We start from the raw sequence: 20,279 nt of genomic DNA on the forward strand, positions 1-20,279 counted from the left end.
TAAGGTGTGAGTTTCAGTGTCTAGGCTGTTTAGAGGAGCAGATGTATGGGATGCCTCTGTGCACCCTTACTGGGTGGTGGTGGAGACAATGTGTTGTGAATGCACTCTCCTGCCACCGAGACCGTGGAGATTTCAACAGGGCCATGACCTCAAAGTTGTGCCAGGGAAATAAAACTGGCAGTATTTTATTGTGAGAATTGCCCTTCACTGATCGCTTCTGTTTACTTGGTTATTGGATCTTCCCGAACCACTCCAGCTCGTGTCTGCATCCTCCCACATGACTGTGGGAGAGGAGTAAGGGAAAGGATATTGGGCATTCCACCACCCGGCTTTGCTAATTCTGTCCTATTACAGGCTGTGTCACCTGGAATTAGAAAAAGGAAGGGGGATGGGGGGGAGGAGACGGGTGGTACTGCTGTTAGCGATGGTGTAGGTGGGGTGGGAAATTCGGAGGAATCTGGAGGGTGTCAGTCCACAGTGATATATCCATGCCGTGCTTTAGTGTATTGTGCGAAAGTAGAGGGAAGAGAGAGAGAGAGAGAGAGAGAGAGAGAGATGGATGGAAGATGCTGCATTTGTTTAAGTTAGCGTGAAAGGGCAAGAGATTTCTTTGAAGGTAGGTGCTGTAACAGATATCGGCAACTATAGACCAGTAAGCTGGGAACTACAGATTAGTAAGCCCAACAGCTGTGCTCGGTGAGTTACTTGAAAGATTCTGTGGTTTGAGATATACATATGGAAAGACAGAGTTTGTTTAGAACTAGTCAACATGGCTTCGTTCGGTGTGGTCATGCCTCATATGTTTTTAGAGTCTTTGATGAAGTAACCTTGGAGTTTGACGAGTGCAGGACGTAGTTCTTGTGTATTTCAGTAAGGCATTTGATAAGGTTCCACATGGTAGGTTACTCAGGAAGGGTATTTCACATGGAATGCAGGGGAGCTGGCAAAATGAGTACAAAATAGGTTTGGTGGTAGCTAGCAGAGGAGGATAATAGAACGAGGCTTGTTGGACTGGAGTCCTGTGACTCGTGGAGTACTTCACGGGTCGGTACTGGGCCCATTGCTGTTTGTTATCTATATGAATGGTTTGGATGAGAATCTACACGGTATTATGAGTAACTTCAGAAAGGACAATAAAATAGGTTATATCGTGGACAGTGAAAAACTATCAGAAATTACAACATGAACTCGATCAGCAGGTGAAGTGGGCAGAGAAATAGAACGGGGAGTTTACTGTTGGGCAGTGAGATATATTGCATTTTGGAATGTCAAATCAAGTGAGACATTCTATGGTTAATGGTATGGCCTGAAGGAGTGTCGTGGAACAGAGAAACATTGGAGTTCAAGTGCGGTTCTCTGAGAGTGGAGTCACAGATCGGCAGAGTAGTGAATAACGCTTTGGGCACACTGACCTTCATCGGTAAGGGCATTGAGTTTGAAAGTTCCAAAGTTGTGTTGCAGTTGTAAAGGACGTTGGCGAGGCCGCACTTGGAGTACTGTGATAAGTTTTGGTCATCTTGCGATTGGAAGAATGTTATTTTACTGGCAACAGAGCAGACGTTCACAAGGAAGTTGCCAGGATTGAAGGGACTGAGCTGAAAATGTGTTGCTGGAAAAGCGCAGCAGGTCAGGCAGCATCCAAGGAGCAGGAGAATCGACGTTTCGGGCATGAGTCCTTCTTCAGGAATCTGAAACGTCGATTCTCCTGCTCCTTGGATGCTGCCTGACCTGCTGCGCTTTTCCAGCAACACATTTTTAGCTCTGATATCCAGCATCTGCAGTCCTCACTTTCTCCTTGAAGGGACTGAGTAATGGAGAAGTTGGGCAAGCTCGGAATTTTTCCTTAAATATGAGATGTATAAAGAGTCTTACAGAAATTTATACGATTATGAGTGGTATAGATAGGCTGAATGTGTTAAGTAATATTTCCCACGTTTGAGAATCGATTACGAGAGGGTATTCATTTAAGGGTAGAGGGTTAACCATAAAAGGGAACTTGAGGGGCAACCTTTTGACAATGACGGTGATACGCATATGGAATGAGTACCAGCGAAAAATTATGAGGCGGGTATGTTAACAACAGTTGAAAGGCATTTGAACAAATGCATGGAGAGGAAATGTTTAGAAGGATATGGACAAAGTATACGGAAATAGGGATGGCATCAATGGACATTTTGATTGGCATGACCTGTTTAGGCCAAAGGTCCTATCTCCCTGCTATTGGATACTATGACAATGACTCTATATACATTCAGTTTGATGTAACAGAGACAATACATTGGGTCATATCCTGGCTGAGCAGGAAAGGTTATTGGTGCTTGTCCTGTAATGCTGGACATTTCTTCAGATAGCAGTTACTGCACGGAACTGTGTGCTGGGCTCAGAATATGCTCGGTGGTTCTGGTGGTGTGGTCCCCTTTGAGAAGAGAATGGTTCTCATCTGTTCTAGCCCATCCAATAGAACCTGCATGCTGCTGTCGCCAAATTAAACTTTACTTTCCCCTTATCGGCCATGCTCAGGGTAAGCTGTGCAGGGCAGCTCCAAACTGAGAAAGCTCAACCGTGCGCCCATTGACCTTTTAAAGATGGCACAAGTGCCAGGGATCACAGAATAAATCAATGGTATCCAGGCGATGGTAAGTACACCAGATGTGTGGGAGAATCGGGCTGGCATTGAATGAAATGGACACCATGGAGTTGGGTAGGTAGTTAATGAGATGAGTTCGATAACATAGCACCAGGAAATTAGCTCGGCCTCCTGCAGACGATCCCTCTGTCACACTAAATGAAAATGACACTGAGACATATTATTTCTAGATTCAAAGTTTGTGCGAAAAACATCGACCAGGACCCAATATACCAACCACTACAGCGGACAGCTGAAACTGACAACCGGAAGCGGCAGGGACAGACCACTATAAACACCGGAGGAAACATCAAAGAAGCGCCTCGCAGGAGGCTCTCAAGCACTGATGATGTCGCCTAGCCAGGCGACGAAACGTTTGCAACAAAAACTTCCAGCTCGGCGAACAGAACCACAACATTTCTAGATTCAGCCCAATGAGTCGAAGATTTTACTGAGCCCACTCCCAGTTATGAAGGTGCAAAACAAATGCTCCACCAAAACGCTCCATCATCGGAACCCAAACTAATAAGCCGTTCACTCATCCTTCCTGAAACTCCAGTCTCATGTTGCAGCAAGCAAACGAAATGACTTCATTTCGGAATTTTCAAATCTATAGTCACCTCCTCCTCTGAAATTCTCTCTCAATCTCTCCCCTCAGACCCCGTCCACTTACTGGTATTTAAACTGATTCCATCACCATCTCTCTCTGGCAGTGAATCTCATTCCCACAGACGCCTTTGTCATGGCACAGTAGAGATGTGGAAGAGTAAATGGATGGGCGCTGCACATCCAGTCACTTCCACTATGTGCTGCAATGTTCCCCTAGCTGGCAGCTGTCTAACACGGTGTAACTGAAAAATCAACTGGGTGGTCTACACAGCTCTCCATACTAGGAGTGTAACTGCTCCAGGTTTACAGGCCAATTCACTGTTGTTCACTGCACAGATCATCACATTGAACAGAGGTCTTATCCGCATTTGTAGAACAAGACAATTTTGTGTCCTGCACAGCTGCCCATGCTGGACAGATCGTTTCGTCACGGATTCTAAATCAATGCGCGGATGTGATCTTTACTGCTCTCCATGTTATTCAGATAGCTAGTGGACTCATGAAACCTGCAGAGTTTTCCAGATGGCTGGGATCTACTGAACAATATACTAGCCTGATCTACAGAGTCTTCAATGGTGAACAGCTATCTCACCTGGCTTACAAACGTCCCGACTTTGACTGTGAGGTGGATTGAGTATCTAATATAATTCCTGCTATAAACTATCACTCCACCAGCTCGGCCCATTCTTCTGTCAAAAACCGTATTTCTGCAACTTACTCTGGAGGATGTAATTATCCAATTAAACCGTGAAAATCTGTCCCTCTGTTCTGGACCAGAGCAGACCACCTCAAAATACATGAAGAAGGTAGCATTGAACCGAACATTTTCTTATTGTAAAGGTCAATGCGAGATGTCGTGTTTTAGATGCAATTCGCTTCGTCAAAATATTTGACATTGAGGAAAACAAATCTATTCAAACACCGTAGGTAATATTCAACAAAAGTAAGAGGAACTTGAAATAAATGAATTGGACTGAAAACTTAACAGAGTAACAAGTAATGTAAGTACTACAGTAATTGCTTCAACATTGTAACATCCGATAAACACACACGTGTCAAAAATCAAATTCAGAAAACAGATTGTCTCAAGTGGAATCCTCGAATCCAAGAGGAAAGAACATCAAAAGACAATACTGAGATAAATCTCAGAAAGAGACGTAGAAGCCAGGAGAGATTTACTGTCTTCCAAACTTGCTGAGACCTCAGCAATAACTGGCGAAATGAAAACAAGAATCCTGGTTCTCTGAGAGCTTGGCCATCTCTCCACAAAAACAAGCCACAACTTCCGTAATAGACGGTACATCCTCCGTCTATGCCACAATGGTAGCCTCTCAAAGATGCCTAATCCCATGTAAGCTATTAAATGTTTTATAATAAATGTTGAAGTTAAGCATAAATACATAACACGAAATCATGCAGCCGGCATGACGATCAGTTGCGGACGGCCTCAGAAGCATACCATTTCCTACCCTGCCAAATTACAGTGGAATCATCAAGGATGTGAAGAGAAAACGTCATCTCGCTCCCTCACCTCTAACTTTACAATTGTAGATGTGCCATTTGCCCAATAGCAGGCATATTAACATCCCAACCAAACCAAGCATATAAGGGATGTAGTGAAATAGGTTCACTGAAGCTGTTTATTCAGTGACTGTGATTGATGTCATTCTACATGTACCCTAACTGTGTCACTGGAGGATTTCCATCATTATTGAGGAGCTACTTTCAACCTTATACAATGGTATAAGGGGCAATGCCATCCTCAACACGATAGGGATCATTAGCTGCACAGAGAGGGCGAGGAAGGGAATCTTAGAACAACAGACTGGAATGTTCCAACAATGGATCAGAATCTGAGAACATTAGACTACATGAATGGATAGGATTTTATTATCTGGTCTTTACTGGCTTTATCAAGATTTACCATGCTTACAATTGCGGATACGAGCTGTACTGATGATTATTCAACCCGATTACTATCCCATCCTCTCTATTATTGGTGTTCCTGGTCAGCCTATTTCTGTCAATGCTATAAACTATAGTGAACAATGGTGAAGTTTTTTGTTATTTCTGCTATTTATATTAAGCAAAGACGTAAACTCTTATCTTCAGTTTCTGTCGCAAACTCCACTTCCTTTCCGTCAATTTCATAATCCACACACGTCTAAGTCGGAACAAGATTATTCAGAACCTCGAGACTGCCTTTCGTCCTGAAATGGTTTATAACTCTGTATTCTGTCTGGCATCAAATCTGCCTGCAGCCACACCTATGATATACCCAGTCTCCACATCTGCCTCAGTGTTGTTGCTGAATTAGCCGTCATCTACCTCTTTGTTACCTTCAGATTTTACGGCTCGAGTTCCCTTCTGACCACACTTCCAGTTACAAATATATTGACCAAAAACTTGATTTTGTCACGACAGTAAAATCACAATAGGAACTCTATATCAGAGTACTAATGTCAATGGACGTGTAATTCAGAGGCACAGGCTATGACTCCAAATGGACTGTTTGCAATCTTACCACAGCCGTTGACAGAACCTAAATTCGAATGACAAAAATTGCAACGAAACGTAATTTCACTCAAAACAACCATAAACCACCAGGATTTCTTTGATTATTTCAGTGATATTATTGTTAAAGAATCGAAACATTATTACATAGTCTGGACTAAGTGTGACTTCGGACAATCAACAATGTGGTTGGGTCTATATTGTATTGACAAATAGCCTCGTAGCCAAGGAGATTAGTGATGGATAAGAAATGATGCCCTTGCCAGCGATACTGGTATCCCGTGAAACAACAGCATTAAAAGTGAAATAAACCAAGGAACTGTGAACGATGGAGATCGGGATTGAAATTCTCCAGCGTCTGAACAAGAGTTGGAGGATCTCAGCAGCTATGGCAGCCTCTGTATGAGAAACACAGATAATATTTCGTGTTCCATGACCCTGATTCACAAATGAAAACAACTGTAAATAATGTTATTTATGTTGGCACCAGGGATAGTTTTGTTGGAGGTTGGGGATCTGGGGAGGGGATTTTTCAATTGAATGGATGGAGAAATGGCCAGAAAGTGGAAAAAAAAACTAAGGAAAAGCAAACAACGGGATTGCTGATGGAGACAGGAAGGAGATTAGAATGAAAGTTTATTCTCACATTTCTTCTATTCCCATATTCCAGAATATCATGTCCATTTGGATATTCCCCTCTTTCTGTTAGATATGTTCCTTCTATCTCTCTTCCCTGACTGTGCTGATCAACTCCATTGGCAATACTGTATTGCCCCTAATAGTTGCTGAGATACTGAAAATGTAATATTACATTGTCAACTGCTTCTTTGAAGAGAAGAGCAGTTAATGTGGGACTGTGCAGCGACGCAATGGCTTTTTTTTTCGTCCAGGAAGAGAAACTGAGAAGTGCGAAGCATTTTCAACAATGAATGGGTGCACCATGGGTGTGGTGATTTGGCTTGCTCCATTGACATTAGTACTCTGATATAGAGTTCCTATTGTGATTTAACTGTCGTGACAAAATCAAGTTTTTGGTCAATAAATTTGTAACTGTAAGTGTGGTCAGAAGGGAACTGGAGCCGTAAAGTCTGAAGGTAATTGGAATGTCAGTGGTAGTTTTATGATCGCATTTCTCGGGTTTGTATTGTCGGCTGTTGGACTCATTCAGGGAGACCTGAGGGTCTGGTGACTCCACTCTGGATACTGCATTGGCATGGTGTCTGGGTCTATGGTAAACAAATTAAGCTGAGACGACAAAGAAGGGAAGTCTGTAAACAGGATGCGGCAGCGCACTGCATTTTCCTCCAGTCTAAACTGGACCCAATCGCAACTGCAATGTGTGAAACCAGTTTGTTTCAAAATGAAGTGCTGACTGAGCTGTGCCCCCTCCTTCAGTATTACCTGTAGCCTACCACCAGGTAAAGGACTATTCTGACACTCACCATAAAGTGAACTGGATTAATTCTGGATCCTTTCAGGCAAGAGTGGGTGACATATCCACTACCTCTGGAGTGGTGTCCGCCGCTGTATCACCAGGTGGCAGAAGTTGTCTGCCTGCTAAGGGGAATGGATGTTTCTCTCTCAACAGAGGAAGGTACTGAAACAAACTTGGAAACAGAGTGACTGCGGTAAAAAGAGGAACTTCAGGAAATTATAATTAATGAAAAGTATGTCTTTAAAAATCTCATTAAACTGAAAGATGGTAAGTAGCTGCATCTGATGAGCTATATCCCAGAGAACTGAGGAGGTGGCAAAAGAGCTAGTGAAAAATTACTGAGTATTCTTCACAGCTATTCTTTAAAGGACAGTGCAGATTGGAAAGCAGCTGTTGTGAACCTAAATATTTAAAACAGGACAGAGAGGGAAAACAGAATACTAGGTAGTCCATAGCTTCACGTTAACTTTGAGAGAAAAAAAATCATTGGAACCATTTATAAGGGATGTGCCAACTAGACACTTGGAGAACAATGATATGTTTGATACATTCGGCCTAGATTCAGGAAAGGGAAATGCTCTGTGATAAACCTGTTGTAGTTTATGGAGATTGTCCGTTGTGAGATCGACAATTGAGAACCAGTGGGAGTGGAGTATTTGAATATTATTCAGACGTTTGACATGGTTAAATACAGGTGGGGAATTTTAATTTCTATGGTTATGTAGTTATGGAATATATATCACGTAGATTTAAAATTGGATAATGGAGACAATGAAGGGCGTGGTGTTTTTCTCTGGACTGAAGGTTTGTAGGTTATCAGAAGGATCAGTGCTTTGATAATATCTGTTCGCAAGGATTAGAAATGATTCAGATGTGAGCAACAAATACCGTCATCCTCTTTATGTTTGTTAAATAGCGAGAGGTCAGGAAGTGCTGTTATGGAAAAGGTAATGTCCTTGGTAATACAGAATAATGATCTTCATGTCACCGAGGCAGTACAAAAGAGTTTCACCAGACTAAACACTGGCATGATGGTAACATGAGGAGACTATACGTTTAATCTGTAGTACGGAGAGAATAAGACGTTGAAACTTCATGGTTATGGATGTTGTGCGCCAAGCAGTTGAATAAAATGAAAATTCCATAACTTTTGTTGGAACCTTGATTCCCGATATTTTATGTGCATGTGCAGAGCCCCATGTCTAGTGACAGAGAGGTACAGTCTGTGGATGACTCTGAACACTTTAGTCTGCAGTTTACTGCTCGACCCTGTACTGAATGTTACAATTAATACAATTCTATTTGCAACCACAATACATTTGTTCCCACCAGCTTCTGACCTCCATAGAGACCATGAGTCTGCCTTCTTGGAGAAAGAAGGCACCTCAGAGGACGGTTAAAAATTGGCTTCATCCTTACTACCACAATAATATGTTAATAACACGTATGTGCTATGAGAAATGAAGCCACGGGGATCAGGACGGTACAGTCTACCGGTGCAGTCTCTGCTTCATGTGTTTGTGATGTTGAAGAATTCCTGACACCTTCCTGTTCCTGGGTTAGTGACTTGAGAAGCTGAATGACCTCTTACAGTTTCTTTGTAAATGAGTCCATGTCTGAAATGGTAGCTTTCCGATCCGTGTGAGCGAGGTGTGAGAGTGAGCAGACTCCTTGTCTTCCTGTGTAAGAGGGAGGATAGACTGATAGGGTATCGCTATAGGGAGGATAGGCTATCGCTATAATTGGCAAATAGTTTAGATGGGCTGAATGACGTCCCCATACTCTTGGAAAACAGATTTAACAGCGGAATGAACTCCTTCTATTACTGTGGAAATGTACAGTGCTGTTACATGAACGTTACCCAGACTTGAACAGCATGATATTAAATGTTGGCCAGATCTTGTTGCACATAGACACAGACTGCTTCAGGAGCTGAGGGGTAGCAAAGTGTTCTGAACATTGTGTGACCTTCAGTGAATATCCCCACTTCGCATCGGTGTAGGCTCAGTTGGCTGAAGGATCTGCTTCCACACTGTGGGATTCCCCGCTGACAAACTGGGGATGCATGGGCTAAGGGATCTATCCTGAGGATCTACTGAAATAGCGTGACACGGCTGAGAGGATTGATAAAAATCTTCCCTTGTGCTATGAATGGCTCCAAACCGTGGAGAAGTCACAATCGATTCTCATGAAGTGTATTTTGTTCAGTCTCTTTGATGTAGTCCTCACTCAAATACGGCCTTGAATTCAGTGCCAGTCTCTCTACATAACCCGCTGTGTTACCTCTTTTATTGATATCAATAGGTCATGGTGTAGAAGCAGATAATACTTTCTTCAGAGTTGAGCTAATGTCAGGAATTCTCTTACACGGAGAGTTAGGGAAGCTAGATCACTAAACGTGACAAGTGGTGTCCTACAGAGATCGGTTCTGGGACTTCTGCTGTCTGTGATTTTTAGAATGACTTGGGTGAGGAAGAGGAGGGGTGGGTTACTTAGTTTGTCGATGACACGAAGATTGCTGGAGTGGTACATAGTGTGGAGGGCTGTAGTAGGTTGCAACGTGACATTAACAGGATGCTGAGAAGTGGCAGATGGAGTTCAACCTGACAAAGTGGGAAGTGATTCTCTTTCGAAACACGAATATGAATGCAGAATGCAGGGTTCAAGGTAGGATTATTGGCAATTGCAGGAACAGAAGGATCACAGGGTCCACGGCCATACATCCCTCAAATTTGCTACCCAAGTTGATAGGGCTGTTAAGACGGTATTACGTCTGCTGGCTTTCATTAACAAGGTGATTGGGTTGAAGAGCCGCTGCAGCTCTCTCGAGCCAGGGTTAGACCACACTTGGAATATTGTGTTCACTTCTGCTCACGTCTTTATAGGAAGAGTTTAGAGAATATTTACCAGGATTCTGCCTGAACTGCAGAGTTGGTCTCATGGAGAATGGTTAAGGGAGCTAGGGGTTTTTTCTCATTAGTGGGAAGAAGGATGACAGATGATTTAATACAGGTGTAAAAAAACTTTTGAGAGGCACAGATACCGTGGATAGTCAGGGACATTTTCAGAGGGCTGGAATGGATATCACGGGGGTACAATAATTTGGATGAAGGTTTAGGGGAGATGTCAGAGGTACCTTGTTTACACAGAGAGTGGTGGGTGTGTGGAATACACTGCCGGCAGTGGTTGTAGAGTCAGATACATTAGGGACATATAAGTGAATCTTAGATAGGCACATGGAAGATAGTACAATAAAGAGTATGGAGTTTAGTCTGATCTGAGCGTAGTATGAAAGATCGCCGCAACATTGAGGGCCAAAGAGCCTTTACTTATGTAATGTTCTATGTCTTATGTTTTATGAAAGTATTCAAATTGGGGGTAGATGGATTTTCACCTTCAGAAAGGAAGGGGCTATGAAGGATCGAGCACTAAAGAGGATACAAAACTGACAGCAGTTTAGCCATGATCTTATTGAAAGGCAAGGCAGGTTTGGGGGTGTGAAAGACCTGCTCGTTTTTCTGATGTTGTCAGACTCTGTTATTGGAAAATTAGTGGGTGCTATTTTCCTGGAAGGTCTGTTATTGAATGCTACAGTTCGGGAGATCGGAGATTTTGTGGGCCATCTCTGGGTAAAGGAAGGATCTGTATTCACGGTGGATCTGAGACTGCAACATTACCCACAAATGGAGCACAAGTCGCAGAGAGAGAAAGCTCAGTAAAGAGATGAGCGGCGCCTTTCACACTCGACCTGCTATTTCAAATTACATTTTCCGACTCTCCCAAACTATGTGTGATAGTTATGAAGGGCTGAATGGACTCCTCTTTTTCTGTGCAGCAGGTGAGAGCAGTAAATGTCCTCCAACTGTTCCTGCTGAGCAGGTTTGAGGGTCTGAATGGAACATAGTGATAGAGTTCGAAGGAGCAGGACTGGATTATTAGACACTTTGAGCCTTCAGCAGTAACTAGAATTGTGGCTCATCAGGTTATGGTCTCTATCTGTATCCCTTCGTCCATGGCTCAATTCTCTGTCAAATATTTAACTAAGCTTTGAATAAATGCAAACAAAGAAACAATTGTAAACAAAACTTCTGTGGAAGACCGTTTTTTTAGAATTTTTCCTCATCCCACTTACAGAATCACAGAGTCATACAGCATGCAAACTGACCTATTATTTAGCTTGCCCACGCCGACAAGTATGATCTAGTCCCATTTGCCATCATTTGGCTCATGCCCCTCTGAATAATTCTTACAGAGTCATAAAGATGTACAGCATAGAAACAGACCCTTCGGTCCAACCCGTCCATTCCAACCAGATATCCGAACCCAATCTTGTCCCACCTGCCAGCACCCGGCCCATATCCCTCCAAACACTTCCTATTCATATGCCCATCCAAATGCCTCTTAAATGTTGCAATTTTACCAGCCTCCATCACATCCTTTGGCAGCTTATTCCCTACACGTACCACCCTCTGCATGAAAAGTTTGCCCCTGAGGTCTCTTTTATATCTTTACCATCTAACCCTAAACCTATGCCCTCTAGTTCTGGACTCCCCGACCCCAGGGAAAATACTTTGTCTATTTATCCAATCTACGCTCCTCATAATTTTGTAAACTTCTATAAGGTCACCCCTCAGCCTCCGATGCTCCAGGGAAAACAGTCCCAGCCTGTTCAACCTCTCCCTGTAGCTCAGATCCTCCAACCTTGGAAACATCCTTATAAATCTTTTCTGAACCCTTTCAAGTTTTAGAACACCTTTCCGATAAGAAAGAGATCATAATTGCACGCAATATTCCAACAGTGGCCTAATCAATGTCCTGTACTCAATCCTCTGGCCAATAAAGGAAAGCATACCAAACGCATTCTTCACTATCCTATCTAACTGCGACTCCACTTTCATGGAGCTATGAACCTGCACTCCAAGGTCTCTTTGTTAAGCAGCACTCCCTAAGACCTTGCCATTAAGTGTTTCAGTCCTGCTAAGATTTGCTTTCCCAAAATGCCGCACCTCGCATTTATTTGAATTAAACTCGATCTGCCCCTTCTCAGCCCATTGGCCCATCTGGTCCAGATCCTGCTGTAATCTGAGGTAAGATTAGATTAGATTACATTAGATTAGATTACAATAGATTAGATTACATTACAGTGTGGAAACAGGCCCTTCGGCCCAACAAGTCCACACTGACCCGCCGAAGCGAAACCCACCCATACCCCTACATTTACCCCTTACCTAACACTACGGGCAATTTAGTATGGCCAATTCACCTGACCCTGCACATCTTTGGACTGTGGGAGGAAACCGGAGCACCCGGAGGAAACCCACGCAGACACGGGGAGAACGTGCAAACTCCACACAGTCAGTCGCCTGAGGCAGGAATTGAACCGAGGTCTCAGGCGCTGTGAGGCAGCAGTGCTAACCACTGTGCCACCGTGCCGCCCACAACTCTATTCGCTGTCCACTACACCTCCAATTTTGGTGTCATCTGAAAACTTACTAAGTGTACCTCTTATGCTCACATCCAAATCATTTATGTAAATGATAAAAAGTAGAGGGCACAGCACTGATCCTTGTGGTACTCCACTGGTCACGGGCCTCCAATTTGAAAAGCAACCCTCCACCACCACCCTCTCTCTTTTATCTTTGAGCCAGTTCTGTATCCAAATGGCTAGTTCTCCCTGTATTCCATGAGATTTAACCTTGCTAATCAGTCTCCCATGGGGAACCATGTCGAACGCCTTACTGAAGTCCATATAGATCTCATCTACTGTTCTGGCCTCATCAATCTTCTTTGTTACTTCTTCAGAAAACTCAATCAAGTTTGTGAGACATGATTTCCCACGCACAAAGCCATGTTGACTATCCCGAATCAGTCCTTGCCTTTCCAAATATATGTACATCCTGTCCCTCAGGATTCCCTCCAACAACTTGCCCTCCACCGAGGTCTGGTTCACCGGTCTATCGTTCCCTGTCCTGACTTTACCGCCCTTCTTAAACAGTGGCACCACGTTTACCAACCTCCAGTCTCATGGCACCTCACCTGTGACTATTGATGATACAAATATCTCAGCAAGATGCCCATCAATCACTTCTCCAGATTCCCACAGAGTTCTCGGGCACACCTCATCAGGTCCTGGGGATTTATCCACCTTTAACCGTTTCAAGTCATCCAACACTTCCTCCTCTGTAATCTGGACATTTTGCAAGATGTCACCATCTCTATCCCTACAGTGTCTGTCTTCCATATCTTTTCCATAGTAAATACGGATGCAACATATTCATTAAGTGTCTATCCCATTTTCTGTGGCTCCACACAAAGGCCGCCTCGCTGATCTTTGAGGGGCCCTATTCTCTCCCTAGTTACCCTTTTGTCCTTGATATGTTTGTAAAAACCCTTTGGATTATCCTTAATTCTATTTGCCAACGCTACCTCGTGTCCAGGTTTTGTCCTCCTGATCTCCCTCTTAAGTATACTCCTACATTCTTTCTACTCTTCTAAGGATTCACTCGATCTATCCTGTCTATGCCTGACATATGTTTCCGTCTTTTTATTAACCAAACCCTCAATTTCTTTAGTCATCCAGCATTCCCTATGCCTACCAGCCTTCCCTTTTACCCTCACAGGGACATACTTTCTCTGGATTCTTGTTAACTCATTTCTGAAGGCTTCCCATTTTCCAGCCGTCCCTTTATCTGCGAACATCTGACTCCAATCAGCTTTCGAAGGTTCTTGCCTAATACCGTCAAAATTGGCCCAATCTACAATTTACAAGTTTAACTTTTAGATCTGGTCTATCCTTTTCCATCACTATTTTAAAACGAATAGAATTATGGTCGTTGGCCCCGAAGTTCTCCCCCACTGACACCTCAGTCACCTGCCCTGCCTTATTTCCCAAGAGTAGGTCAAGCTTTGCACCTTCTCTAGTAGGTGCATTCACATACTGAATCAGAAATTTGTCTTGCACAACTTCAGAAATTCCTCTCCATCCAAACCTTTAACACTCTGGCAGTCCCAGTCGATGTTTGGAAAGTTAAATTCCCCTACGATAAATGCCCTCTCATTCTTACAGATAGCTGAGATCTCCTTGCAAGTTTGTTTCTCAATTTTCCTCTGATGATTGGGGGGTTGATAATACAATCTCAATAAGATGATCATCCCTTTCTTATTTCTCAGTTCCATCCAAATAACTTCCCGAGATGTATTTCCAGGAATATCCTCCCTCAGCACAGCTGTAATGCTATCCCTTATCAAAAATGCCACTCCCCTCCTCTCTTGCCTCCGTTTCTATCCTTCCTGTCGCATTTGTATCCTGGAACATTAAGCTGCCAGTCCTGCCCATTCCTGAGCCATGTTTCTGTAATTGCTATGATATCCCAGTCCCAAGTTCCTAACCATGCCCTAAATTCATCTGCCTTCCCTGTTCGGCCCCTTGCTTTGAAATAAATGCAGTTCAATTTATTAGCCCTACCTTGTCCCTGCCTGCCCTGACTGTTTGACTCACTTCTGCTCTCAGCTATACCCGTCTCAGATCGATCTCGTACCTCACTATCTCTCTGGGTCCCACCCCGCCACCTTACTAGTTTAAATCCTCCCAAGAAGTTCAAACAAATGTCCCTGCCAGTATATTATTCCCCTTCCAATTTAGGTGCAATCCGTCCTTCTTGGACAGGTCACTTCTACCACAAAAGAGATTCCAATGATCCAAAAATGTGAATCCTTCTCCCATACACCAGCTCCTCAACCATGCATTCATCTGCTCTGTCCTCCTATTCCTGCCCTCTCTCGCTCGTAGCACTGGGAGTAATCCAGATATTACTACACCTGAGCACCTCCTTCTTAAATTTCTGCCTAACTCTCTGTAATCTACCTTCAGAGTCTCAACCTTTTGCCTTCCAATGTCGTTGGTTCCAATGTGGACAATGACCTCCTGCTGGCCCCTCTCCCCCGTGAGAACATTCTGCACCCTCTCTGAGGCATCCTTGATCCTGGCGCCAGGGGAAAAGCACACCATTCTACTTCTGCTCTGCTGGCCACAGAAACGTCTGTCTGTACCTCTGACTACAGAGTCCCCTAATACAATTGATTTTTTTGAAGCCGAATACCCCTCGTTGCATTAGAGCCAGTCTCAACACCAGAAACTTGGCTGTTCGTGCGACGTTCCCCTGAGAATCCATCACCCCCTACATTTTCCAAAACAGCATATCTGCTTGAAATGGGTACATCCACAAACGACTCCTGCACTAGCTGACTACCTCTCTTACCCTTCCTGGAGTTAACCCATCTATGTGATTGTATCTGAGACTTTCCTCCCTTCCTATATCTGCCATCCATCACATATTGTTGCTGTTGCAAATTCCTCATCGCTTCTATCTGTCTCTCCAACCAATTCACTCGATCTGATAAGATTCGCATCCAACAGCATTTATGGCAGATATGATCCGTGGTAACAATTAAACTATCTTTAAACTCCAACATCTGACAAGAAGTACTTATCACTGCAAAGGCCATTTTTGCTCCTTCACAATCTACAGAACCAGAAAACAAAACCGTATTATTCGTCTACAAATACTGCCCCAGGTTAAATTAATAGCTATGGCTTATATTTTAAGGATAATTAAGAGACTTATCTCCAAAAACATATAATCAAGAAAGAATCCACTGCACTCACTACTGCAGCCTTTCTCTTGGACAGACTAAAAACTGTAATTAACTTATCTGATTCTGTGCTGTGAAATTCGCCCAACAGTTTCTCCAAGATTAGTTGTGAATTTCACTGTTTATGTACTAATCCAGATATATTTTTAACGTGTAACTGTACCCGCTTTCACCACTTTCCTTCACAGCACATCCCGTGCACTCATCACCTTCTGCGTGAAAAAGTTACCCCTTAGGTCTATTCTAAACATCTCAACATCCTCCCACCAACAGAGCCAACGGAATTGTGTGCAGTATTCTTAGAATGGCTTCACCAACCCCCTGTATAGATGCAACATGCCACGTCAACTTCTATACTCAATGCTCTGACCGATTGAAGCAAGCGTGCCATACGTGTTCTTCACCACCCTGTCTACCTGCAACTCCATTTTCAATGAATTGTGAACCTGCACCCGAAGATCTCTTTTTTTCAGTAACATTTCCCAGGAAACCACCCTGATTTAACTTAACAAAATGCAAATTCTCACAAATAGCTAAATTAAACTTCATCGACAAGGCCTTGGCCCTTTAGTGGTCAAGGGTGCCGTTGTACTCTGAAATAGTCGTCTTCACTGACCACTACACCACTTTTTTGATGTTACCTGTAAACGTAGTAACAATGTCTCCGAAATTCATGTCAAATCATTTATATGTATGATGAAAATAATGAACTCAGCACTGTTTCTTTCAGCACACTGCTGGCCACAGGCCTCCAGTTTGGAAAACCATCCGTTACCTTCATATCAATTTTGCATCCAATTGGTTAGCTTTTCCTGGAGTCCATGTGACCTAAAAATAGTAATCTGCCTATGATGCGGAACCTTATTAAACACCTTGCTGAATCCAGTGTAAACATTGTATGACACGGTGCCTTCAACAATCTTCTTTGTCACCTCTTCAAAATACACAATCACGTTAATGAGACATGATTTCCATCGGACAAAGCCATGGTAACTACCGCGAATCAGTCCTTGTCTTCCTAAATGCATGTAAATCCTATCGCTCAGTATCCCCTCCAACAACCTACCCTATACTGATGTTAGGCTCACTGAGTCTATAATTTCCCCTGTTTTTGGAGAACTGTTCCCTTTTCTAAACCCACTACTCCACTGGTGACCAAAAAATATAACTGCATTGGTGATATGGCAAATGATATAGTTCTCAGGGTGTGTCAGTTTCGGTTTTGGAACAAGTTAGGCAGATTGCCTTAATCTGCTAAGCCAACACGTTTATGACCAAACCAAAATTTTTCGAACTATGATGGAAAGACGAATGACGACTGATTATTGCAAATATATACATTGACGTTTCCATTTGAAAAATACTGTGGAACACACACACACACACACACACACACACACACACACACAGAGACACGCACGCACACATGCAGCTGAAAAACAAAATCTCTGCAATCTAACTTGAATGAACTTTGTCGCAATATTATTCGAAATCATGATAGAAGGAAATATGAGAATTTGACATAAATGCTATTCTACTGGGAGAGTAATAGAGTCATACAGCAGGGAGACAGGCCCTTTGGCCCTAACTGAACCATGCTCACCAAATTGTCCAATCACACTAACCCCACTTCCTTGCCTCTGAATATTTCTTATCCATGCGCTTGTCCAAGTGATGTTTATATACTGTTAATGTAAACGGCTCTACCACTTCCACTGACAATTCTTTCCATAGGCGTACCACCCTCTTTGTAAACCGTTGGCCCTCAGGTTTCCTTTACTTTTATCCATCTTACAGTAATGCTCGAATACTCGATTGCCCAAATCCCGGGAAAAAAGGCTGATTCCATTCACCATATGCATGCCTCTCATGATCTTGTAATTTTTATAAAGAGTCCCTCTCAGTCTCTTATGCTCTAAAGAAAAAACGTGCTAGATTGTCTAAGATCTCCCTGTAACTCAGATCATTGGGTCCTGGCAACATCCTGAAAAATTATCTCCTTAAATCTTTCCAGTTTCATAACATGCTTCCTGTAGCAACGTAGCCAAAACTGAACACAATGCTACAAGTGCGGCCTCTCCAAAGTTGTGTATGACGGTAACATTTCTTCCCAACGTATATACTCAATCTCCTGACTAATAAAGGCCAGTGTGCCAAAAGCCTTCTTCACTGCTCTGTATACTTGTGACTTCATTTTCAGGGAACTGTGCACCGGAAATACAAGGTCCCACTATTCCACATTCCTTAAGGCCTTGCCATTCACATGGAACTCCTACCTTGATTTGACTTTCCAAAATGTAATATTTTATACTTATCTACATTAACCTCCCTTTGTGCTTTCTCGGTCTACTTTCCCAACTGATCAAGACCCTGCTGCAATTTCTGAGAACATTCGTCACTGGTCATGATACTGCCTACTTTATTGTCAACAGTAAACTTACTAATCATGCCTTGCACATTCTCATCCAAGTTATTGATATAGATGACACACAGTAACGGGGCGAGCACCAGCCCTGAGGCACTCCACTATTCACACGCCTCCAGTCCGACAAACATCGTTCCACTATTACCTGCTGCTTCCTCCCATCAACAAGTTACTTATCCAATTAGCCAGCTAATCCTGGATTCCCTTCGATCGAACGTTCCAGGACGTGGAACATTATTAGCGGCCTTACTGAAATCCCTATAGACTATATCTACCACCCTGCTTTCTTCAACCTTCCTGGTCACTTCATCAAAGAACTCAAACAAATTTTGTGCGGCATGATCTCTCGCTAACAAAGACTCGTAGTCTTTGCAGTTTCATATCAATTACTAACAATCGTTATTATAATAAATAAGAAATATTCCGAAAAAAGTCCTTTGTTTCCAAGTGCACGTATATCTTATCTCCAAATCTTCTCAAGAAACCGATCTACCATATATGTTAGCCTTACAGGTTGAGTTACCAGATTTTTTTTTCTTTGCTTCCCTTCGCTAATAAAGGCTCAACTTTCATCACCCTCCAGTCTTCTGGGACCTCACCCATGGCTCACGATGATGCAAGAATACCAAACAGTGTCCCCGTAAATTCTCCTCTAGTCTCTTGCCGTCTAGTCATGATTAGGAGATGTATCCACCTTCATACCTTCGAATACATTCAACTCCTCCTCTATTGTGATATCGACTGTCTCTAAGACATCACGACTAACCTCCACAAGCTCCCAAGTCTTCACGTATTTCTCCATGGTAAACACCGAGGAGACACATTCATTGAGAGCATTGCCTATCTCCTGCAGTTCTACATATACATGACCAGTTTCGCCCCTGAGTGGTCATATTCTCACTGTAGTTATTCTCTTTTCTTTAATATACTGAAGAAACTGGATTCACTCTTTTCTTCTCAGCCAAACTAAGTCATATACCATGTGTGCTTTCCTGATTTCTTTCTTCAGTATACTCCTCTATTCCCTGTATACCTTCAGGGATACTCTTGATCCCAGCTGCCTGGACTTGAGCCACGCCTTTTTCTGGTCAAAGCCCCAATATATTTTGTCATCCAGTGTCCCCTCTTCCTGCCAAGTTTACTCTTTACCCTCAAAGGACCATATAGACCTTGAACTCCAGCTATCACACTTTTAAAGTTCTCCCACTTGCCAGAGGTCCCTTTGCTTGCAAACAAACTACTCCAACCAACTCCTGCAAGCTCTTGTTTAATTCCATCAAGATTGACCTTGCCCAAAGTTAGAACTTCAACCTGTGGAGCAGTTTTGTCCCTCGCCATAAATATATGAAAAGTAATAGAATTGTGATCTCTAGACCCAAAGTGCTCCCCCACTGACACCACCATCATCTGTTTTGTCCTATTTCCGAAGAGTACTTCGAGGTTTGCCCCTTCCTGAGTAGGACCCTCGACATACTGCTTGAGGAATCTTTATTGAACACAGTTAACAGGTTCACCCCATCTAAGTCCTTAATTGTATGTTATTCCCAATGTATGTTGGGAAAATTAAAATTTCAGACTATGACTCTCTTATTGCCCCTGCACGTCTCCCCAATCTCTTGACATATTTTTGCTCCTCTAATTTCCGGTGACTATTTGGGGGCCTATGGGACAATCACAATAACGTTACCATTCCCTTATTATTTCTTAGCTCCAACCACAAAGCCTCACTGAATGATCGTTCAGTTATTTTATCTCTGATCACTGCTGTGATACACGTCTTAATCAAAACTGCAACTCCCCCTCACTTCCTTCCACCATCTCTGTCCCACCTGAACCACCTGTGATCTGGCATCTTAAGCAGCCGTCCTGTCCCTTCCTTAGGCATCTTTCTGAAATGTCTGTAATGTCAGAGTCCCACGTAACTATCCACGCCCTGAGTTCATCGGTCTCACCTATCAGATATCTTGCATTGAAATAGATGAAATTTAATCCAAAAGGCACTCATTGATCCCTGTCGT

Source organism: Chiloscyllium plagiosum, chromosome 8, assembly GCF_004010195.1.
Source record: "Chiloscyllium plagiosum isolate BGI_BamShark_2017 chromosome 8, ASM401019v2, whole genome shotgun sequence".
Classification (NCBI taxonomy): Eukaryota; Metazoa; Chordata; class Chondrichthyes; order Orectolobiformes; family Hemiscylliidae; genus Chiloscyllium; species Chiloscyllium plagiosum.